The 25686-nt window shown below is 44.3% G+C and overlaps 1 pseudogene; it reads right to left on the bottom strand.

Moving 5' to 3' along the window:
- Positions 1 to 24594: 24594 nt before the first annotated feature.
- Positions 24595 to 25305, bottom strand: LOC113930846 (annotated as a pseudogene).
- Between the last annotated feature and the right edge of the window lie 381 nt (positions 25306 to 25686).

Here is a 25686-nt window from a genome sequence, read left to right as displayed (position 1 = left end):
ACATTTCTTTGGCGATTTGGGGTCTTTTCTGATTCCATACAAATTTTAGGATTGTTTGTTCCAGCACTTTGAAAAATGTCATTGGAATTTTGATTGGGATGGTGTTGAAGGTATAGATTGCTCTGTCTGGGCAGCATAGACATTTTAACAATGTTTATTCTTCCAATCCATGAGCACGGAATGTTTTTCCATCTTTTTGTGTCTTCTTCAATTTCTTTCATGAGGGTTCTGTAGTTCCTAGAGTATAGATCCTTTACCTCTTTGGTTAGGTTTATTCCGAGGTATCTTATGATTTTTGGTGCTATTGTAAATGGAATCGTTTCTCTAATTTCTCTTTCTACAGTTGCATTGTTAGTGTATAAGAAAGCCACTGATTTCTGTGCGTTGATTTTGTATCCTGCTACATTACTGAATTGCTGTAAGAGTTCTCGTAATTTGGGGGTGGAGTCTGGCTCTTTGAAAGAATTAATAAGATCAATAAACCACGGGCCAGACTTACCCAAAAGAAAAGAGAAAGGACCCAAATTAATAAAATTATGAATGAAAGGGGAGAGATCACAGCTAACACCAGGGAAATAGAAACAATTATTAGAAATTATTATCAACAACTATATGCCAATAAATTAAGCAACCTGGAAGAAATGGATGCATTCCTGGAAACCTATAAACTGCCAAGACTGAAACAGGAAGACATTGACAACCTGAATAGGCCAATAACCAGTAACGAGATTGAAGCAGTGATCAAAAAACTTAAAAAACAAGAGTCCAGGGCCAGATGTATTCCCTGGGGAATTCTACCAAACATTCAAAGAAGAAATGATACCTATTCTCCTGAAGCTGTTTCAAAAAATGGAAACAGAAGGAAAGCTTCCAGACTCATTCTATGAGGCCAGCATTACCTTAATCCCCAAACCAGGCAAAGACCCCATCAAAAAGGAGAATTTCAGACTGATATCCCTGATGAATATGGATTCAAAAATTCTCAACAAAATCCTAGCTAATAGGGTCCTACAATACATTAAAAGGATCATCCACCACGACCAAGTTGGATTTATCCCCAGGATGCAAGGGTGGTTCAGCAGTCGCCAATCAATCAATATGATAGAACACATTAATAAGAGGAGAGAGAAGAACCATATGGTCTCAACTGATGCAGAAAAAGCATTTGACAAAATGCAGCATCCTTTCCTGATTAAAACGCTTCAGAGGATAGGGATAGAGGGAATATTCCTCAAGTTCATAAAATCCATCTATGAAAAACCCACAGTGAATATCATCCTCAATGGGGAAAAGCTGAGAGCCTTTCCCTTAAGATCAGGAACACGTCAAGGATGCTCCCTCTTGTCACTATTGTTCAACACAGTACTAGAAGTCTTAGCAAGAGCAATCAGACAACAAAAAGGAATAAAAAGTATAAAAATTGGCAAAGAAGAAATCAAACTCCCTCTCTTCACAGATGACATGATACTTTATGTGGAAAATCCAAAAGACTCCACCCCCCAAATTACTTGTTTCCACGTATTTTTTAATTTCCTGTTTGATTTCTTTGTTGACCCATTCATTTTTTAGTAGTATGCTATTTAACCTCCAATTATTTTTGCTCTTTCCAGATTTTTTCTTGTTTTTGATTTCTAGCTTCATAGCATTGTGGTCAGAAAAGATGCATGGTATGACTTTGGTTTTTTAAATTTGTCAATTTGTTTTATGGCCTAATATGTGATCTATTCTGGGGAATGTTCCATGTGCACTTGAAAAGATTGTGTATTTTGCTGTTTTAGTGTGGAATGTTCTGAATATATCTGTCGGATCCATCTGGTCCAATGTGTCATTCAAACCCACTATTTCCTTGTTGATTTTCTGTTTGGGTGATCTGTCCATTGATGTAAGTGGGGTGTCAAAGTTCCCTATTATTATTGTATTACTATTGATTACTTCCTTTATGCCTGTTAATAGCTGCTTTATTTATTTGGGTGCTCCCATGTTGGGTTCATAAATGTTTACAATTGACATGTCTTCTTCCTGGATTGTTCCCTTTATGATTATATAGTGTCCTTCTTTGTATCTTGTTACAGTCTTTTTTTTTTTTTAAAGATTTTATTTATTTATTTGAGAGAGAGAATGAGAGAGAGAGAGAGAGCATGAGAGAGGGGAAGGTCAGAGGGAGAAGCAGACTCTCCGCTGAGCAGGGAGCCCGATGCGGGACTCGATCCTGGAACTCCAGGATCATGACCTGAGCCGAAGGCAGTTGCTTAACCAACTGGGCCACCCAGGCGCCCCCAGTCTTTGTTTTAAAGTCTATTTTGGCTGATATAAGTACTGCTACCCTGGCTTTCTTTTCATATCCATTTGCATGATAAATGCTTCTCCTCTTCACTTGCAATCTGCATGTGTTTTTAGGTCTGAAATGAATCTCTTGTAGCCAGCATATAGATGGGTCTTGCTTTTTTTGTCCATTCCATCATCTAATGTATGTTTTTTGATTGGAGCGTTTAGTCCATTTACATTCAAAGTAATTATTGATAGATATGTATTTATTGCCATTTTGTTATTAGTTTTATGGTGGTTTTTGTAGTTCTTCTCTGTTCCTTTCTTCTCTTGGTCTTTTCTTTCATGGTTAGTTGGCTTTCTTTAGTTATATACTTAGATTCCTTTCTCTTTACTTTTTGCATATCTTATTACTAGTTTTTGATTTGTGGTTATCCTTTGTTCAATAAATGTTGAATGAATGAGTGACAAAGAGGTGGTTGGTGGCTTCAATGAGAACAACTTAAAAGGGCGAGACAGTTGAACTAAGGGTCTGTGGTCAGATCATGTGATGACTACATGAGGAATTTCAGAAGATGGGTACATTTGGGTTTTGACTATGGAAGGGGTAGCTGAAGAGGGCTGGAGTGGGGGGGTCACTGGTGATGAGAAGACTGATGTGTGAAAAGCCCATTACTCCTTCAAAGTCTTTGTGGTCATATATGGTGACAGATGCATGCAGGTGTTCCAGTTTGTCCTTGTTTTCATCTGTTCTACACCCAGCTTTTCTTCCCAGCAGTGGCATGGGGCCTCAGACCCACCATCCGACACTTGGTTATGGACCTAAAAGAGGCATTAGCCACACAAAGGGAGCAAGTTTCCATAGACTTCATCACAAACTCTTCTGCTTTGCTGATACAGGCAGCTAAATGTACATAGCTTCTTGGATTTTCCTGTAAGCTCTGACTTGTCCACCACATCAGTGCTTCAGGGGAACTCATCGGTAACCCTTGCTCTGATCCTCTAATTCTCCCTTCTGGACCTTCATTCTTAGCTCCTCCCACCATTTTGTGAGGTCTCATTTCCCGTAATGCCCATGCTGACTGTTACCCTAACTGAACTGTGACTGGTGCAGTTATGGTTGGCTTCTCCTCTTGAACATTGAAGCCACCCAAGATGATGGTGTGGCTTTGGGGAAGGATGAAGACAATGGTCCTGTAGGTTAAGTCTCCGATGACTGAAGCACCCTGAGTAGAAGGTCATTAGATGACAGCAACCAAGAGGGATGAAGGATGGTAGAGTCTACGGGTGGAGAAAGTAACTAAAGTGTAGGAGATTTCCCAATGGCAGAATAAAGGCCTGAGAACAGCACTGTGGAATAAGAAGAATGCTCACCCATGTTTCACCCTTAGGTGAGAACCACCCCTCAGGATGAGGAGGTTGAGAGAACCACCCCTCAGGATGAGGAGGTTGAGAGAACTTCCAGTTGAGACAGCCAGGCTAAACAGTGTGATTTTATAGGCTAGGAATGTCTGAATAGTGCAATGGTGAATGCTTAGCAACTAACAAGTTGTGTGAACTTGGGGAAATTTTTTGCCCTTTCTGCCTCAGTTTCTCCATCTGTTCAAAGAAATTATGATAGTACTACCACATAAGGCTGTTGAGTTGAAATTAAAGGCTGAAATTAAAAGGAATTAATACAGTTAATACTGCTAAGAACAGTACTCTCTTAAAGCAGTGCTTGACAATACATGCTTACTAAAGCGTTTTTTAAAAATTTCATTTGTCTCTTCTCAAAATTCTGAAGGGAGAGTAGGGTAGAGATTATTAACCCCAAATGAAGAATGTGATATCCAGAGAGATTAAGGAAGTTGCCGAACATTCAGTTAGGATCAGAGTTGAGACAAGTCCCCAGTTTCCTGACTTGCTGGTCAGTGCATTTTCTACCATAGCCCACTGCATTAAGGGCTTCTGAGAAGTGGTGAGAGACCAGACTAGATGATAAGCAGTGTTTCATTGGCCAGGAAGTTCTCCTTCTTATCAAATCCCACCTTGGCAGAGCCCTCAGTTACAGCAACCCTGCCTAACAGTCACTCAGACTGTTCACCACCAGCCCCTTTTCATTGTCACTGATTCCAGGTCCCTCTCCTGCTTGATCCTGAGAGTTAGCTGGTGAAGATTTAATCTGCCCTCAGTCTGACCCAGTACAGCCCACCGAGTTCCTGCTGAGCATAATGTTCAGACAAACTATTGATCTGATTAGCTCGGGCGTCTCCTGCTCTGGTCGGCCCCCTGCGGCGCTAATAGAAGGGGAGGGAGATTAAATTAGCAATGATGCTGAGATGGGGGAGCTGCTGAAATGCGTTTACAAATGGATTTTTAATATAAAAAATAAGGGCAATTGGCACTGGCAATTAGGATGTAATGAAGGCCCTTGTAGCTAGAGCTGCTGATAAGAGGGTAGTAAATTGAAGAATGAGAAACTCCCAAACCAACAGATTCTGAGAGCAAATATCTAGAGATATTCCTATAACTAGTAACTGTGGGCTTTTCTTTGCCATTGGTTGCAGTGACCAAAGTGGGGAGTAGACAAGCCTTAAGCAGAACTTTCCCAAATAATATGAGGGGGTTAGGGCAGAATGGGACCCTTTTAGCAAGTGAGAGCAGGGTTATGGGCACTTAGCAAACGATGGTGGCAAAAGCACCTGACTCACAGGCCTAGTTAGTGAAAGCTAGGAGAAAGAGCATGGCTCAATGAGGTTGATGATAATATGGTGATAATATTCCATAGAAACCAATCTGAAAAAGTTATTACAACTGGATTCAGGAATCTGAAATGTCACCCAGCTGCAAAGCTCCGGCTGCATTTTTTTAACAACAGCATTATTGAGATATAAGTCACATACCACAAAATTCATTTTAAAGTGTACAATCCGGGGCCCCTGGGTGGCTCAGTTGGTTAAGCGACTGCCTTCGGCTCAGGTCATGATCCTGGAGTCGCGGGATCGAGTCCGACATCGGGCTCCCTGCTCAGCGGGGAGTCGGCTTCTCCCTCTGACCCTCCCTCCTCTCATGCTCTCTCTCTCTATCCCATTCTCTCTCTCAAATAAATAAATAAAGTCTTAAAAAAAATAAAGTGTACAATCCAATGTTTTTTTAAACTATATTCACAGTTGTGCAACCATCACCACAATCAATTTTAGAACATGTCATCACCCCCCAAATAAACCTTGTGCTCTTTAACAGTCACCCCCCCCATTCTTCCCTCCCCCAAACCATTAGCAACCACTAGTCTGCTTTCAGTCTCTATGGATTTGCTTATTCTGAGCATGTGTCATACAAATGGAATCATACAATATGTATGGATTTGTGTGTCTGGTTTCTTTCACTTAGAATGTTTTCAAGGTTTATCTGTGCTGTAGCATGTTTTAGGACTTCATTCCTTTTTTATGGCTGAATAATATTCCATTGTATAGATACACCACTTTTATTTATCCATTTGTACATTGATGGACATCTGGATTGTTTCCACTTGGGTGATATTATAAATAATTATCCTATGGATATTTATGTACATGTTTTTGTGCAAACATATGTAATTTCTTGTGGATATATATCTCAGAGTCAAATTGCTAGGTCATTTGATAACACTCCATGTTTAACTTTTAAAGGAACTTCCAAACTCTTTTCCATAGTACCCACACCATTTTCCATCCCTATCAGCAATGTACAACAGTTCCAATTTTTCACGTCCTTACCAGCACTTGTTATTTTCCATTTTTTAAAACTATAATCATCATAGTGGGTATGAAGTGGAATCTCATTGTGCCTTTGATTGGCATTTCCCTAATGACTAATGATAGTGAGCGTGTTTTCATGTGTTTATTGGCCATCTGTATATCTTCTTTGGAGAAATGTCTCTGCAGATCCTTTGCCCAATTTTTAATTAGGTTATTTGGTTTTTTATGGTTGATTTGTAAGAGTTCTTTATATATTTTGGATAGTAGACCCTTATCAGATCTCTGATTTGCAAATATTTTCTTCTATTCTGTGGGTCGTCTTCACTTTCTCAATTTTGTGTCCTTTGATGCACAAAAACTTTTAATTTTGATGAAGTCCAAATTACTTCTTTTTTTGGGTTTTTGGCTTATATTTTTAGTGTCATCTGACTGGCTTTCAAGGCAGTAGTTCTGATCTATCCTAGCCCATCCCCAATGATTCTGTTGCAGGTCCTTGGTCCCAAGCAAGAAATTAAAAACTTAATTTTTCGGAGAACACATTGATATGATTATAGATATTGATAATTTTTGGGAAGTTGGAGGCTAGACCCAATTACAGTGGATAGAGGGAGGCTGTAGCAAATTGTATTTCCATGGCTCTGCAACACAAACACACTGAAATATTCCCATTAGTAACTCCAATATTCTTATTAGTAATTGAAGGTTGTAATAATACTGTGGAAGAAATGTGACCTTCACAGTGGCTGAACGATACAAAGATGGGCCATTTTCAAATGACTCTAGTATTGATGTCAATAAATGTGATTGCTCTGATGAAAGCACTAACAGCAAAACTAATATTGGTAATAACAATAACTGATATGAACACTCTGTTTCCCACCAAGACCAGTCCTAAATTGAGGACCCATACTCTGTACTTCTCTGTTTCTGCTGCATGTCTTTGAGACTGTCATCCACTCCATCTTTACATGCTCAAACCTACTTGACTTTTTTCCTGCTTTTTAAATTAGTTTTTATTCAAGTTTCAGTTAGTTAACACACAGTGTAATATTAGTTTTGAATTTAGTGATTCAACACTTCCATACAACACCTGATGCTCATCACAACTTGTGCATTCCTTAATCCCCATCACTTATTTCAAGCTTCCCCCCACTTCCCCTCTGGTGATCATCAGTTTGTTCCCTAGAATCAAGAGTCTGTTTCATGGTTTGCCTCTCTCTCTCTTTTCCCCTATGCTCATTTGTTTTGTTTCTTAAATTCCACATATGAGTGACTTTTAAAGCCCAGCTTACCTCTGCCATGAAGCTTTCCCTGATTTCCCCCATCCTTAACCTTCAGATGTATGAGGTGAGAGGCACTAGTTAACTGCCGATGGGACAATGACTTGGAGGAGCCCAGAGCTCAGGATGAGGAGGTGGGAAGGGCCTCCAGATTGGAGAGCCAGGCTGAAGACTTTAATTCTATAGACTAGGAGTGGTCAAATAGTGCAATGGTGAAATGCTTAGCTACCAAATGCTGTCTAACTTTGGGATAATGTTTGCTTTATTTGTGCCTCAGTTTCCCTATCTGTTCAATGAGATTATGGTAGTACTTACCTCATAGGACTCTTAAGGAAATTAAATGAGTTAATACATGCAAAGGACTAAGAGCAGTAGTTTCTTAGAGCAGTGCTTGACGAGTAATACACACTCACTAAAGGTTTTATTTATTTCTAAATTTCATTTGCTTAAAATCTCAGGCTCCTGACATGAGAAGCCCAGGGGGAGGTCCCATGAGCCTCAGGTTCCACCCCATGGGGACTTCTCATCAGTGCAATCATCTGCACAGAGCAAACTGGAATATAGTAGGTAGCAGAGTCTCTTGGACCAATGCAGTGTCTTTGGTAACATTTGAACTTAAAATATGGAGCATACATTTAAAAAATTTTAAATCTACCAATAAACTATTAGAATTAATGAGCAAAGTCATTTATATATACCAGCAGCAAACACATGGAAAAAAATTTAATGATGTCATTTACAACAGCAACAACAAAAATGAATTACACAGGATTAGTATAACAAAAGATGTGCAAGATCTCTACACTGAATACTACAGAACTTTGCTGATAAATTACAGAAGATCTAGAGAAATGGAGATATATATCATGTTCATGGATTGGAAGGATCAATATTATTAAGATGTTAATTCTCCCCAAATTGATCTACAGACCCAGTGTGATTCCAATAAAAAAAAAATCACAGAGGATGCGTGCATGTGTGTGTGAATTGACAATTTGATTGTGAAATGTATATGGAAATGCAAAGGACTGAGAATAGCTAAGATAATCCTGAAGAAGAACAAAGCCAAGGGCACTTATACCACTCTAAATCAAGATTTGTAAAGCCACAGTAATTATGTCAGTGTATTATTGGCACAAGGATAGGAAAAACAACTGAGCAATGGGACAGATCCAACTTATGTCAATTGATTAAAGTCAAAGATGATGCGCAGTTCAGTGGAGAAAGGATGGCCTTTTTGGTAAATGGTGCTAGCCGTCTGGATATCCACGTGGGGAAAAATGTATTTGGATCCCACCTCATACTATATGCAAAAATCGATTCTAGATGTATTAATATCCAAATGTGAAAGGTAAACCAATACATCTTATAGAAAATAAAATTAAAAAAAAAATCTTCGGGGAGCCTGGGTGGCTCAATCGGTTAGGCCTTTGGCTCAGGTCGTGATCCCAGGGTCCTGGAATTAAGTCCCACATTGGGCTCCCTGCTCAGCGGGGAGTCTGCTTCTCCCTCTGCCTCCTGCTCTGCCTGCTTCTGTTTTCTCTTTCTCTCATTCTCTGTCAAATAAATAAAATCTTAAAAAAAAAATCTTCATGACTTTGGAGTAGGTAAAGAGTTCTTTTTTTTTTTAAAGATTTTATTTATTTATTTGAAAGAGAGAGAATGAGAGAGAGCACATGAGAGGGGGGAGGGTCAGAGGGAGAAGCAGACTCCCTGCCGAGCAGGGAGCCCGACGCGGGACTCGATCCCAGGACTCCAGGATCATGACCTGAGCCGAAGGCAGTCGCTTAACCAACCGAGCCACCCAGGCGCCCTAGGTAAAGATTTCTTAACTAGGGCACAAAAGGCACTAACTACAATGGGAAAAATCGACAAAATGGACTACATTAAAACTAAGAATTTTTCTTGATTAAAAGACATAATAAAGAGAAAGTGCAAGTGAAAATGCATGCCCCAGAATAAGAGATACTTGCAATACACAGATATGACAAAGAAGTCATGTCAAGAGAAATATAATGAAGGTCTACACATATGGGATGCCTGCGTGGCTCAGTCATTAAGTGTCTGCCTTTTGCTCAGGTCATGGTCCCAGGGTCCTGGGATCGAGCCCCACATCAGGCTCCCTGCTTGGCGGGAAGCCTGCTTCTCCCTCTCCCACTCTCCCGGCTTGTGTTCCCTTTCTTGCTGTCTCTCTCCCTCTCTGTCAAATAAATAAAATCTTAAAAAAAAGGAAGGTCTACAAATAAAGAAGATGTGATACACACACACACACACACACACACACACACACACACACACAGGAATATTATGCAGTCATCAAAAGGAATGGGATCTTGCCATTTGCAACGACGTGGATGGAACTGGAGGGTGTTACGCTGAGTGAAATAAGTCAATCAGAGAAAGACATGTATCCTATGACCTCACTGATATGAGGAATTCTTAATCTCAGGAAACAAACTGAGGGTTGCTGGAGTGGTGGGGGGTGGGAGGGATGGGGTGGCTGGGTGATGGACATTGGGGAGGGTATGTGCTATGGTGAGCGCTGTGAATTGTGCAAGACTGTTGAATCACAGACCTGTACCTCTGAAACAAATAATACATTATATGTTAAAAAAAAAAGAAGAAGATAGCAGGAGGGGAAGAATGAAGGGGGGAAATCGGAGGGGGAGACGAACCATAAGAGACTATGGACTCTGAGAAACACACTGAGGGTTCTAGACGGGAGGGGGGTGGGGGGATGGGCTAGCCTGGTGATGGGTATTAAAGAGGGCACGTTCTGCGTGGAGCACTGGGTGTTATGCGCAAACAATGAATCATGGAACACTACATCAAAAACTAGTGATGTCATGTACGGTGATTAACGTAACAGAATAATAAAAAAAAAAACAACAAAAAAAACAACCCAACAGAAAACAGAGTAGAATATTTAGAGACACAGTATCAAAATGGCCAAAGAATATATGAAATGAGCTCATCTTGACTGATTATCAGAAAAATGCAAATTAAAACATCAGTGTGATACCTCCACATACCCACCACAATGACTAAAAAAAGACAATGTCAAGTTTTGGTGAGTATCTAGAGTAACAGGCACACTCATATGTTGGTAGGAGATTGCCTAACTCAGTATAGGTACTATCCTGTCCTTTCCTAGAAACAAAATGCCTCACTCAGAATGATTGCACCCCATTTTCCAACCACTGAATGTGGGCAAACACTCTGCAGTTGTTCACAAACTATCACCCCATTACAGGAAGGCTGCCTTTTGCTGACAGCACTCAGCAACACCTACAACATCACCCTACATCTGGAGAACACCACATCATCCAGGACACCTTCCGGGGTGCCAAGCTTGGCATCATCATCCCAGGGTCCCCAGTTCCAGGACCTGCATACCAGATGAGACATTCAAGTGGGATACTGGGCAAGTTGGTCTCACCACTCTGCACAGCTGCTTCTACTGGCCTTGCTGAAGACTCAACAATGAGTTTCTGGGCTCATTTCAAATGCAAGAAGTTGCCCTCTCCCCCCAGCTTACTTTATTCTTCTGCATTGACTCTGTTTTCTACACCTTACACCATTCTTCCCATGGACTCGGTTTTCTACTTCTGTCTTGCTCATCATAAGCCCAACTTGCTTAGAACTGGCCTTTACACCATGGCCTTATGAGCAGCCCCCATGAGCAGAGGAGGAGAGCAAGGCTTCCTAGGTAGAAGGTCCTGGTGCAAGAGGGAGCGTCCAGCACTGCCCAGGTCATGGAAGCTAGTTGGCCTACTGTGTAGCTAGCACCAAGGGGGTAACAGGCCCTTTAAACTCTCACATTGTTCAGGACCCTTACCCTTAACCTCCAGCATTTCAACCCTCAGATGACTCTATTTCCCAACTTGTTCCCAATCCACCCATCTTCTGAGTGTGCAACCCAATCCTAGGCCCACCTACAGCCTTACATTCTTCTTGGACTTAAAGCTAGGCACTACTTCTTGAATTTTGTCCATGTTTTGAACCCATTTGTTAATGAAATCACCAAAGGATAAAATATCAAATAATAAGAGGGGAGGGCAGGATCCTAAGAAACACTAACATGTTCCCATGGGGAGAGGAAAGCATACAAAGGAGAGTAAGAAGGAGTAACCAGAGAAATAGGAGGCAAATCAGGAACATGTGGCGGCCATGTAAGCTAAGGGAATAGAGTGTTTTGAGAAGAGAGTCATCAGCTTTGCCGGATGCTGCTGAGAGTGAGGAAGATGAGGACTGAGATGCGTCCATTGGATTTGGCAAGGTGGAGGTCATTGATGGCCTTTGACGAGAGTGATTTTGGTGGAGCAATGAGTTTGTCAGCCTGATTGGCAAGATCTGGGGGGAGAAAGGGAGGAGCAGAAGTGGAGACAAGGAGCATAGGCTATTTGGAGAAGTTTTGCTGTAAAGGGGAGCAGAACGAAGGAGTGGTTGCTGGAGGGGCATGTGGAGTCAAGGGGAGGCTCTTTTGGTAAGGATATGAGCAATGAGGTTGTCTTTGCTGAGGAAATGGAGGCTCAGACCATCCTAGATTTCCCAGCTAGTAAGTGGCAGAACTGTGTTCCTAGCTCACCTATGACACTACCTCCCAGAGAAGAGGGAGAGGGTGGGAAGACATGGAAGGAAGTGGGAAAGTGGAGGCCAGGGGATCCAGAGCCCCTGGCCTGGGGAGGGCCAGCCTGGGACAGAGATGGGGAGGACCTCTCTCTAAGTGGGCCCTGAGGGATGAAGAGGAGAGCAAGGTTCATGGCACTGTTCCCATTTGGGGCTCTTGGCACTGTTCCCATTTGGGGCTCTTTCTTTCTTTCTTTTTTTTTTTTGAGAAATTTAGGAAATTTCCATATTTGCTCAGAGTGAGGAAGAAGGAGGTGGAGTGGGAACTTACAAAGACAGTGAAAGTTCAGAAAAAATTGATGTGGAACATTGGAGAAAGATGGCTGTGATCCAGGTGGCCTGGACAACCTAGCTGAGACAAAAAATTGTTGCCTTGCTGTGTTCCTTTCAGGCTGTGTGACTGTTTCCCCAGCAGAGGGCAGCACCTGGGGACAAGGGCGTCAGAGGTTGACTCAATTCAGGGTTGAGGTTTGGTAGGGTGAATGCAGTGGGGGCCAAGGGGTCAAGCACATGAGGATTATTGATGAGAGAGTGGACCATGAGTTCAAGGGTGGCTAGGGAATGAAAAGGAACCAGAAGCTTCGTGTCAATAGTAGTAATAGTAATATTAGCAGTAATTATGATGGTGATGATTGTTATTATTTAATTTAGTGTTTAGGATGGGGCTGTCCAGCATAGGGCTCAGTTCTTTACATGCATGCATTCATTTAATTTTCACAGTAGCCCTAGAGAAGGGTACTGTTGTTTGCTCCATTTTAGAGTTCAGGAAGAACCACAAAATCGAATGAACTTGAGTTCTTAAATAACTGTGTGGAAGGCCCTCGAAAAACCAGGAACACTCATGTTGGATTATTAAAATGAATTGAGCCACTGAAATATTGAGGTTTATTTGTTATGGTAGCTAATATACATTACTATAGGTTAAATGTTTGTGTCCCTCCAAATTCATATGTTGAAACCTAACCCCCAAGGTGATGGTATTAGGAGGTGGGGCCTTTAGGAATTGATTAGGTTATAAGGATGGAGCCCCCATGAATGGGATTAGTGCCCTTATGAAAGAGGCCCCAGAGGGCTCCTTTATCCTTGCCACCATGTGAGGACACAGCCAAACGGCAGCTGTCTATGGATCAGGAAGCAGGCTCTTGCCAGACACCAAATCTACTGGCACCCTGATCTTAGAATTCTCAGCTTCCAGATCTGTAAGAAATACATTTCTGCTATTTATAAGCTGCCCAGTCTATGATATTCTGTTATAGCGACCTATTCAAACTAAACCATACATTAATGAAAACACTCCCTTCAGTTTGTTCAGGGTGTGGGGTGGAGGGCAGAGCTGACAGGACAGCTGTAGCTGGAAGGGTCTGCACCGGTGCTTGGAAGTGGAGAACAGAACTATGGCTGCTTGCTCCTGAGATCCTCAATGCCCCAGGTGCCTGGTGCCTATCGGTGCATGCTCTGCTTTGGTTTGAGATGTGAAGAGGATCCTTGGGGTCTTCCTTGGGGAGGATATCATAGTCTTTCCAAGTATTGGCTGGCCACTAGGGAAGGGGCACTCAGGCTTCAGGGAAGCCATTGTTGGTGTGGAACACTGTGTTATAGGTGAAGGACGTAATGAGCCATTTCAGACCAATTTGGGTGGTGAGATAGATAGGTAGGCCAGTTGTGTCACCTAGGAGATATGGTGGTAGAGATGGTGGTGGTGGCAGTGTTCTGGGATTCCACTGTGTGAACACATGTGCATGCACGTGCGTGCACGCACAGACACACACACACACTCCTTGCAATGACCTTATGAGATATGTACTGTTATCACTCCTGTTTTATTGAAGAGGAAACTGAAGCACAGAAGTATTTTGCTCAGCATCACACAGCTAATCAGGGCTGGACACATGATATATGCATTGACTGATTAGTTTGAGAGAAACTATTCTCTGTAAGGTGTAGACCTATGCTTATGGTGGTACTGGATATTTAATCCAGGTCTATCTAACAGTACTGTCTTTGGTCTGGTTAGGGACTAGGAGTAACAGGTGATAGACGCCTATACATGAAGGTGAAGGCCTGCGAAGAGGACTTTCAAGAATGGGGATATGATTCAAGGGCTGCGATTGGAGGTTGAGTGAGAGGCTTCCCCTGGAAACAGAATACTTCTCTGTTGGAAGGAAGGGTGGTAGTTGGAACGTATAGAGGGCCAGTGCCCAGGATGGAGTATGTAATCATGGCAAGGACATCTGCCCATCCAAGATGGTATTGTGACCTTGGAAAGGGGGTGTGTCTATGGTAAAGTCAGTGGTATTGTTCTGGGGTATGTGGGGTTGGCACTAGGTAGTGAAGTCCTTGGGGTTCTTCAGGTCTCCCTTTGGACTGAATTCTTGTATCTCTAGTGGTGGCATCTTGGGAGACACCAGCACCACTGGAGGACATTGTATCAGATACAAGCTCCCCAGAGGCCCCTCAGGGCTCTGTTCTGAGTATCAAATGGCCCTGCGTGGCCTTCTATGGTGGAAAAAATATTGAGGACTTGCTTTTCCAACCAGGACTTACAGTTGGCTCTTTTGGAAGATAGTATGATGCCATCCCTCATACTTTGTCTCTTCAGGGGCTGCCCCAGGGTGGTTGGCATCTTGGCCAGACATGGTGTTCACCCTGCTACATTGTCTCAGACATCTACCATAGTGGCTGAGTGGTCTCAGTGTTCTCAGATTATTCAATTTATGGGCTATGGAGGTTACTCTGTCCCTTGAAATGATGACTTAGGTAACTGCCCAGCTCTCTGGAACAAGCTGAGCTTTGGGTTTTGTCCCACTGCTGTTGCCTCCGCCTATGGAGAACAGAAGAGCCTCTCTCTCCTGGTGCTAGGCAGGGTCGCTAGCCTCAGCCAAGCCCAGTTTCTGTGAGAAGCCAGCTCAGGGTACAGGCCCCTGAGCTCTGATCTCTAGGACTGCCTAGTGTCTGGTGTGACTCTGAAGAGCTGGTTTCCATGACCTCATGGTGAGTTTGGTCAGGGTGGAGGGCAACATTGCTTAGCTCCTGGAACACCATCCAGGGGAAGGGTGCAGACAGTCCCCTTCCACCACTGGAGGCGATGTGTTTTGGGGCTAGTTGGGGTGGGAAGGGGGAACCACTATGGCAACTTTGCCTGCTCCCAGCACCCAGGCCAGGTGTCATGGGCAGGGAGGAGGAGCTCTGGCTAATACATCCCAGCTTCCTCTTAGCCAAGCCTTCCCACTTTCAACTTTACTTCACCTCAGGCTCGCCTTTATTCTGCCAACACCCTACCCTCTCTCCTGTTTGTGACCTGGTGCCAGGCTGTTTGCATCAGGGCTGCCCTAGAACCCTGCCTCCACAAAGAGGGGACCCTTACAGACAGCTCAAGTTCCAAGGACCCCACTGCCAGGCCTCCCTACACAGCCTGTGCTTCACTCCCCTGGTTGTAGGAGGTGATGAGCCAACTCTCTGAGGCCTCCTCAGCTCCACCCTGGGATAGACAGAAGCCTCGCTCAGACTGCTTCTTCCTCAACCTCTGTTGGTGCAGTGGTGCCCCCTGGTGGTCAGCATGCCACACACCTCCACAGAACTGAGTACAGCGCTCCTGAGAGCTGTGCCCAGCTGGGCTTAAGGGCGAAAGCTCGGGTCAGGGGCTGCCCCCTTCTCCGCTTCTGTGGCAATAGGCAGGCCACACCTCCAGACACCTGTGGCAGTCAACTCCAGGTGGGTTGCCTTATGAGCCCAGCTCTAGCTTACTGGGGGACTTGGACCTGGCTCCTCCTGCAGCCAGGCTGCTCCTCTCTTCCTGGTGCCATCTCGAGAGTAGAAGATGTAGTGGTCCTGCCCTTCCAGATGGCTCTAAGAAGTTCCTTCTGGGAACTGAGGGAGAATCTGTTCCCCACCTCTCCTAGTTGCTTGTGATTGGCTGGCAACCATTGACGTTCCGTGATTTATAGGGCCTCACTCCAAGCTCTGCCTCCATCTTCACATGGCCTTTTCCTCTCCTTTCCTCTTATAAAGACAACTTGTTGTTGGATGTAGGGCTCACCCGAAACCAGGATAATTTCACCTTGAGAGCCTTAAACTAATGACATCTATAAAGATCCTTTTTCCAAATAAGATCATGTTCACAGGCTTCTGGTGGACATAATTTTTGGGAGCCACCATTCAACACATTACCGGGCTCATGTCAGGAAGACCTCGGGAGCATACATCTATACTCTGAACCCCTCTAGCCCTTTAGGACCCAAAGGAGTTCAGTGTACAGAGAGGAGCAACTGGTGACTCTGCACACATGCGGGGTAGCTGTGTGGTTCCTGCCGATACCAGAGGGACTGGGGAACTTGATGCCAGCAGAGTGGATGTGTCACCAGGCGAGGCTTGCACTGCCGTGGTGCCAATCATTTCATCCAGCACCACCCAGATCATGGGGCCCTGACTCTGCTTCTGGGACCCACCTGGCCCGTCAGGGGGGTGTGTGTGCCTCTCATTAACCAGAGCAAGTTATTCAGCTGATTTGTGCCTAATCTATACAATGAAGACTTCCGCCAGTGCCTGCTCTTATTATCTCAGCAGAACTATTTGGGGTGGAATCTGGTGCCTAGTGATGGTACCTTAGAAAGCTCCAAATTCTAGACCCAGATGCCCTCTGAACCAAACTCAAGTTGACATAAGGAGACATTGAAGACAAGTACTGTGATTGGCCAAATAATGGTTCCCTGAGATATCTGTGTCCCAAACCCCAAACCCTGTGAGGATGGTACCTTCCGTGGCAAAAGGGACTTTGCAGATGTGATTATGTTAAGGATCTTGAGCTGGGGAGTGTTCTGGATTATCCAGGTGGGCTCCACATGTAGTCACAGGGCTACTCATAAGAGGGAGGCAGGAAGGTCGGAGTTAGAGAAGGAGATATGATGATAGAAGGCAGAGGATCGTCTCCTTGAGGAGGGGCCCTTGATCCAAGATGTGCAGGTGGCTCCTAAAAGCTAGAAAAGGGAAAGAAACGAATTCTCCTCTAGAAACTTCAGAAGAAATGTAGCCCTGCTGACCCAGTTTAGACTTCTGACTCTAAAACTGTAAGAGAATAAATTTGTGTCATTTAAAGCCACGGCATTTATGGTAATTTGTTAGAAAATTAATACAAATATCTATTGTTGTGGGTACCAGGGTCCCACAGAAGCGTGCCTCTCTTTCGCCCATTTCTGACTGAAAGCCCACAATTCAGACACTTCCTGCAATCTTTCTGCCCATGTTTCAGAGAAATACACCACTCACTAACCAGGAGGCATTTGCAATCATGAAGGCAGAAGGATGTCTAGGACACCATGACCCAGTGGATGAGATCACAGACCTGACTAGTGTGCAGGGCCTGTGTAGCTGCCTAGCATGTGCACTCTGCCTCAGAGTCCTAGACCCGGGCCCTTGCAAACTGAGCATTTTCCTACACCAGACCCAGGCTCCTTTTCACATTCTTCAGAAGGAAGCTACATACACCAAAGGCTTTAATGAACAATGTTGGTTTTACCAAAAATTTCACAGGGCAGATGGAAGAGGGCTTCATATCATACATCCTAGAGCATTCCATCAAAGATCAGTGTCTTCTCTCCCAGCCTTTCCACACAATGGCTGTTCCCGGTACTATAGAGGTCAAGAGGTCAAGGAACACTTACAAATATCCAATGGGTAGTTTTATCTTGCTACATATATGACCCTCAAGGGGCTATCAAATCCTCCACCATTATATCAGGGGTCAGTGCCTTATATGAAAAAACATGTGGAACGCCCCTTGGCCAGGACTCCTGGGGCTGTAGCCTGAATATAGACACCAATTCAGAGCCTCTTCACTCCCACCACCTTGAACATCTAGGAAATGCTCTGCAGGCTGGCAGTCTTTGTGATACAGAGTGGCTGGGGGACCCCGTCACCATCTCTGAGAGGACAGCGAGTAGAAAACAGTCTTCCCTATGCGTCTCAGCCACGTGGAATATAATGATAATCATGCACAAAGATGAGCCCAGATTGACATGGATTAACACACACTATCTCATTTAATCTTCACAACCACCCTGTGAGGGAGATTCCGTGATCCGCCTTGCTTGACAGACCGAAGCAACTGACACACAGAAAGGCTGAATCACACAGTAAACGGCAGAATTGGAATTTCAGCTTCACATCCGATGCCTCTCTAGCTGTGCTATAGCTTCTGAGATCCAAAGCCATCCTTCTTTGCCTGGCTGATCCTGGAAGGCTGCCCCCTTGCCAGGTATGGTCGGAAGCCTTTCCAGTGCAGGGCATTGGAGTGCTGCCAGAGGACCGAAGGACTTCTTTTCCTGGGTCTGGTGTACTTTTCTTTTTCCTGCTGCCTGGGCACTGGGCTGGGGTGCAGGACACCTATTGGGGCTCCCCCTCCCTCCCCCCGAAACAAATAATACATTATATGTTAAATAAAAAGAAGAAGATAGTAGGAAGGGTAAAATGAAGGGGGGAAATCGGAGGGGGAGACGAACCATGAGAGACTATGGACTCAGAAACAGACTGAGGGTTCTGGGGGGGTGGGGGGATGGGTTAGCCTGGTGATGGGTATTTTTTTTTTAAAGATTTTATTTATTTATTTGACAGAGAGAGACAGCGAGAGAGGGAACACAAGCAGGGGGAGTGGCAGAAGGAGAAGGAGGCTTCCCGCTGAGCAGGGAGCCTGATGTGGGGCTCGATCCCCCTGAGCCGAAGGCAGACGCTTAACGACCGAGCCGCCCAGGCGCCCCGTGGTGATGGGTATTAAAGAGGGCATGTACTGCATGGAGCACTGTGTGTTATATGCAAACAATGAATCATGGAACACTACATCAAAAACTAATGATGTAATGTATGGTGATTAACATAATAAAATAAAATTTAAAACAATTTCACAGAGATGTAATAATAGTGACAATAATAGCTTCCATTCATTGCTCATCCACTATCTATCAGGCATTTTACTTCCTATACAACAACTTCTCTAATCCTGGCTATAGCATTATAGGTTAGGTTCTATTATTAATCCCACTGTCTTTGTCCACTTGGGCTGCTATAACAGAATTACAGAGACGAGGTGGCTCAAACAACAGAAATTTATTTTTCACAATTCTGCAGGCCGAGAAGTCCCGTGAATTGCCATCTGGAAGCTGGACACCCAGGAAAGCCAGTGTTTATTTCAAAGAGCCAACGGTAAATATTCCAATCTGGATCTTAAGGCCTGAGAACTAGGAGCACTGAGGTCAGAAGATGGATGTCTCAACTCAAGCAGTCAGGCAGAGAGCAAATTCAAACTTCCTCCACCTTTTTGTTCTATTCAGACCCTCACCATACTGAATGATGCCACCCACATTGGGGAGGGCCATCTGCTTTACCGAATCCACCAATTCAAATGCTAATCTCTTCTGGAAACATCCTCACAGACACACTCAGAAATTATGTTTAACCAATTCTCTGGGCATCACATGGCCTAGTCAAGTTGACCCAAGTAACCATCACATCCATTTTGCAGAAGTAATATGAAATTGTTGGCCCAATTCAATACCTGAGTTGTCTCCCGATGCTTAGAATACATGCCATCCTTCTCCATCTCTTGATATATTTTATATCTGGATGGCATTGTGATTTGTTCTTTAACCTGACTTTTGGACCTGTGGTTTCCAAACTTTCAAACTGCCTGCGGCAGCCAGACAAGCCAAAAACATTAATATTTAGAAGCCTGGAAGTGGAATGCCTGGGTGGCTTTCTGTTCAGCCAAGTCATCCTCAAAAGATAGCTGTCCCAGAGGTGGGCGGTCCCAGATCAATCAGCAATGTTCAATTTTGGGGAGCCTCAGCCCTCTTTTTCATGCCTGTTCTAATAACTACCGTGCATTGGAGGAGCTGGGCTACTGTTCTAGACTGGTTGGCATCACTACTTCCTGACCAGGAAAAGAAGCCAGCACTCAGTACAGAGCTAATGTCCTCAACCTGCCTCAGCTACCCATCACTGGAGTTCTTGAAAGTTTCTTAGATGTAGCCACAGTGGGCCCCAAGGGTTTGTGAGCTAGCCCCACATATGACATGACACCCTCAATCCCATGTACCACTTACTAATTCTGACTCTTGTTCAAAGGTGAAAGTGTCAAGAACCAGCCTGTGTGATTTGGGGTGATGATACATGAATTTCCAACTCTACACACCTAAGGGGTTATGTCTCTCAGGACTTCAGTGAACCCTTACCCTCCCCAGTCCCCACCACCATGTTGCGCACAAATGGTCCATTTAATCTCTACACTGATACCCTAGATCTTCAAGTCACAGTTGCCTTGTCCAACCATGAGCTCTCTACCTCCACACAGAGCCATACCCAGATCTCTGATATGACTCCCATTTTGTATCCTGTACTTGCGAGGATACTATTCAAGTCCCTTTTCACTCACCTGATCATCTTCTGTAGGCTAATGTTAGTCACTTTTAGTCTTTGATGCTTTTCAATCACTCCACCAACAGATATTTATTAACTGCCTACTATGTTCCAGGTGGTGGCTGAAGTTATAATTGTGAAGTGAATATTTTTCATCTTGGAGTGTAGCCCAGCCTCTGAACCCCTTGCCATACTTAGGGAATTCCTTGCCTCTCGACTCTTGGTGGAGAAGGCAGAGACCACCTCCCGCTATAGAAGATGAAAATCTCCACACAGTTTCCTCATCGCTGGTACTCCGTCCAGCACATTCCAGCTGTGAATTCGGCCTCTGTGAAATGAAAATACATGTCCCAGCATTATTTGCCACTATGATGTGACACATGACCTAGGCTCAGTGAATCAGAGGCCCCCATTTAGGTCTGGCATTAGTGACCTAAAGAATAAGAGCAGCAGAGAATTCTTGCTGTGATGATGGGGATTGCAGCAAGACCAAGTTTCTTGGCACAACAGTAGCAAGAATGTTAGTGCCAGTGTCCAGTCTCTGCTGCCGACCATCTGGGACCCTAGTGCTTAGTGATGGCAGCAGCAGGTTATCAGAAGCAGCTCTGTGGTATGATCTCATTCATTGTTTCTGGCCTCATAGCTTGAGTCCAGTTCTCCAATGCCCCCAGTGACTTAAAGATTTACTGAATATCCTTTTGCTACGTTACTTTTCTGCTTTATTAAGCAAGAGCCAGTTTCCATTGCTTTCATATAAGAACCCTGATTAATGCAGAATATAACAGCAGAAGTGGGGTGCTCAGAGTATAGAGCTAAATGTAGAGTTGGCTGAATAGAGGAGGTGAGATGGAGGGCACTGAGGACCACATGGTTGCAGGCAGGGAAGATGGTGACCATTGCGATGCAATTGTAAAAAATTTGGTAAAACAGTTGCCTGTTGTATCTTTGGACACACACCACCTGCACACAAGGCTGTATAGTTAGAGGAAGTGGTAAGAAAACTTACTTAAGAATTTAAGAGGGAGGTGCCTGGGTGGCTCAGTGGTTAAGCCTCTGCCTTCGGCTCAGGTCATGGTCCCGGGGGCCTGGGATCGAGCCCCACATCGGGCTCCCTGCTCAGTGGGGAGCCTGCTTCTCCCTCTCCTACTCCCCCTGCTTGTGTTCCCTCTCTCGCTGTGTCTCTCTCTGTCAAATAAATAAATAAAATCTTAAAAAAAAAAAGAATTTAAGAGGGGTGCCTGGGTGGCTCAGTTGGTTAAGCGTCCGACTCTTGATTTTGGCTCAGGTCAGGATCTCGCGCCCCACCTTGTGCTGGGCATGGAGCCTGTTTAAGATTCTCTCTCTCCCTCTCCCCGTGCCCCTTCCCCCCTGCCCCCCACTTGCACATGCATGTGCACTCTCTCTCTCTAAAAAATAAAATAAAAATAAAATTTAAGAGAAAGCCTTTACTTCAGGGATATGTCAGATCCATTACAAGGTATGATCTCTCTGGAGTCTCCACCAAATGCTGCAGATGATCACTGAAGAGTCTCCACTCTTCTTGGCCAGAACTTGAACATCTCCCAGTCCTGTGTGAGCTCCGAAAACAGTTCTGCTGAAAACTTCCCAGTTGTTCTTTGCTCAGTGTAGCCCTTCTCCAGTTTCTGGAGCTCTTTCTCCACACAGTTTCCTCAGTGCTGGTACTCCGTCCAACACATTCCAGCTGTGAATTCGGCCTCTGTGAACTCTGACCTCCAGGTCTTCACCCAGGAACCTTCTTTTCTTTGCTTGGGTCCCTCTTCCCTGCTCCATGTTTTGGACATCTCATTTATTTCCTTCTCTCTAATATCGTGGTCATAAGCTGCCTCTTGTCTAATTGCCTAAAATTAGTTGTTTCATATATATTTGTCTAGATTCTAGTTGTTCATGGTAGATGATTAACTCCAGATTCTGTTTCTCCCGCATTTCCACGAGCTTTACTTTCTATGTTTTCCAAACGTTCAGAAATCATTATAAGTGAATTTTTGAACAAAATATATGAAGGAAAAGTTTATCACAAAGAAAAGTGACATGCGTGTGTGTGCATATTTCCAGGGCTTAGGTTTGGCTGATGGGCAACGTCTGCTGTTGGGTCCACTTCTTCAGGCTTCAGACTCAGACCTTTGCCCAGGACTCCTGGAAATCCACCAATTCACCTCATGATCATCTGTATTTCCTTACTTACCAGTATGCATACTTTGGAGGGACAATGTGGCCGGAGTCAAGGAGAAGTAGCAAGCAGAATTTCATGGGGTTCCTGAGTTTGTCTGTTTCCCCCGCGCTTTAAATTCTACAGTGTTGCCATGGTCTCTTCTGGTCACTAGAGGGCGTTCCTGCACCAAGAATGACCCGCTCATCGCCCCCCACTCCCCCCCACCCGCTGCGTCGTTTTTCACCAGTTCTCTGTACATGAGGCCTTGCTAGATCCTAGTTCTTTGGGGGTAGTCAGGGCTCGTGTTGTTATAGGGCCCGAGGTGGCCTGTTTCCCATCCCTGCAGCACCAGATATGTTACTTTCAAAGGCTCTCTCTTTTCTCTTATCCCCACTCTCAGAATAACTCAGCCTGGCCTCTCAGCAGAGTGACCCTATTTTTTTCCCTTTTAGCTAGTGGCTAGTGGGGAAAGTTCTGGGTCCCTGAGTATTCCTCTTTATGCTGAGACTTTCTCAAAGGTCCATTATGCAGATTTAGAAACAGAGAAATGGATTCCCCAATAATGCCGTATGCTGCAAAGTTTCTCGGGGCGGGGGGCACTCCTGAACTCTGACAAGTTTTTCTATGTAAGAGGTTAGCCCTAAATTGGACCTCTCTTGCCTGAAAAGGAGAGGTCTGGAAGAGGGTAATAAGCACGGAGACAGTAAACAGGGTTTGGGCTCCTAATTCCTGGCATATACCAGGGAATTAATAAATATTTATTAAATAAATGGAAAAAATGAGGGAGTGAATGGAGGTCAGAATAAGAAAACTAAGGGGCATCCATCAAGCCTTTTTTTAAAATCTCCTCTCTTTCTTTTAAAAAGCAGCTTTATTGAGCTATAACTGATATACAAAGAACTACCCATATTCAATGTACACAATTAGATGGGTTTGGACATGTGCAAACACCCATGATATCAGCACCACAAAGTAATAGACATATCTAACACCTCCCAAACCGTCCTGGTATTTTTTGTTTCTTTGCTTTTTGTGATAAGAACACTTAACACGAGATCTACCTGCCTAACAAATTTTGAAGGGTATAATACCATATCGTGAGCTCTAGGCTCAATGTTGTACAGCATTATCTCTAGAACTCATTCATGTTGCATAGGTGAAACTTTTCTATTAGAACAAATAAAGACCGTAAGAGCCAGGACTTGAACCTGGTGTTCTGATTGCTGGTCTCTAGTTTTCCCAGCTCCACTATGCAGCACAAAGCCCTTGGATATTCACGTCCCTGGGAAGTTGGTAGCAGCAGGTGTAATTGGTTTTCTTGCGATGAGTCACTGTCAGTGCTGCCTGGAAACCAGTACTTTTCCTCTGTGCAGGCATCTCTAGCTCTGATTGCTTGCGCAAGAATTGCTCTTTGCCACCCATGCTGCACGCTGGGGGTGCTATTGTTTAATGAGTGGGCTTATTTGTTCAGTTATTTTCCACTTGTGTCTTTGGGGTGCGCAGATGTAGGTTGGAGGCCATTCAGATGTTTTCAGGTGTGTCTAAGCTTGGCCTCTAACCCTCTGGCCCCTAGAGCCCACCCCCTTCAGGCTTCTGCCCATAGTAATAGGCCACCGGTCTCTGGGGGACCTTCTCAGATCACTTAAAGCGTTGACTCTTAGCATTTGGGAATTATGGACTCCTGAGGATCAGAAAAGGACACATGTGCACAAAATGTGGCACACCATTCAAGGCTGCTCAGCAGTTTGTGGGCCACTGATTAAAAGCCTATGCTTTTCTTGGACATTTATTCTCTAAGAAAATGTGAACATATAAACCATGTTAGTATCCCTTGACGCATAGGGATGACTGTGTTTTGGAGAAGCAACAAAATTTCCCCCAAGGAGTGGGATAGTATTTGGGGGTGGGAGGTAGAGGATTTTAAATACCCCAAGGGAAGTCTTCTCCCAGAGGTGCCCTCTGTCCTTTGGGGAGCTCGGACAGGCGTGACTGTGTCATTATATTCTCACCAGCACAGATGAGTCAGTCAATGTAGAAGTAACCACATAGCATTTTTTTTAACCGTATCATTATTTTTAGTGTCCGGCGTTTATAATACGAGGGCCAGAGCTTTCTCCCCAACTCAAGTTTATAAATTCTCAGTTGGCTTGTGAGGCCAATAGGGATACTTCTTGTCTAATTTGGTTTCTGAGAAGACTTCATTCAGGTCCTCAGTGGTCATCTGATCAAATGGAATTATGTTCCTCATCTTCTCCAGCTCTTTTTCATATTCCTCAATCCTGGCCTTTGAGAGAGACAAGAACTCGGCACAACTTTTCACATCTTCTTTTTCTTTCTTTCTTTTTTTTTTTTTAAAGATTTTATTTATTTATTTGACAGAGAAAGACACAGCGAGAGAGGGAACACAAGCAGGGGGAGTGGGAGAGGGAGAAGCAGGCTTCCCGCCGAGCAGGGAGCCCGATGCGGGACTCGATCCCAGGACCCTGGGACCATGACCTGAGCCGAAGGCAGACGCTTAACATCTGAGCCACCCAGGCGCCCCTCACATCTTCTTTTTCTTCAGCATCCACCTGAATAGTATATTTATCCTCTGGCACAGGACCCTTCAGGGCATTAAACTTCTTCTCCAAGTCATCTACCAAACCAGCCTTCGCCACATTGGCCTTGTCGTAAGCCCAGTATCGATAGCAGGTGGTTTCTTAGGAAGAGTAGCCAACCTGGAGGTAAGTGTCTCGTTCCAGGATTTCAGGGAGTTAGCAATGGCCTTCTGGTTTCGGGGTATGATCTCCCCAAAAGCTACCCAGTCAATGGTTTTTAGAGCAAGTTTTCGCGCAGCCATCTCGAGATCCTTCACCGACCCCAGCGGCCCCAACCACATAGCATTTGATGTGACTTTCAAAGTTGCTCATTCCCAAGTCAGAAAGATCTTTCAGAAAGTCTGCTCACCACCCCCACAGGGCGGTGACCAGTTTCAGGGGCTTCACCTGTTAAGATGATTTGGCTTGTTTGCAAGCCTCTTTCGGAGAGCACAAGGGACAATCTATCTCCCACTGCTCTACAATTAAAGCGAACACGGAGTTCTCATTCTTATTCAATGAGCATCTGTAATTCAAACAGCCTGAGGGAATGCCTCAGATGTAATATTGTCTCAACAAATGAAGGAAATCTTCTCTTGGAACGCCTCATCACTGCAACTTTGCTGCAGGCTCCATCTGATAAA

The sequence above is a fragment of the Zalophus californianus genome, chromosome X, assembly GCF_009762305.2.
Source record: "Zalophus californianus isolate mZalCal1 chromosome X, mZalCal1.pri.v2, whole genome shotgun sequence".
In the NCBI taxonomy this organism is placed as follows: Eukaryota; Metazoa; Chordata; class Mammalia; order Carnivora; family Otariidae; genus Zalophus; species Zalophus californianus.
Note: the sequence above shows the minus strand (reverse complement) of the source record. Positions and strands in the feature narration are given on the sequence as shown.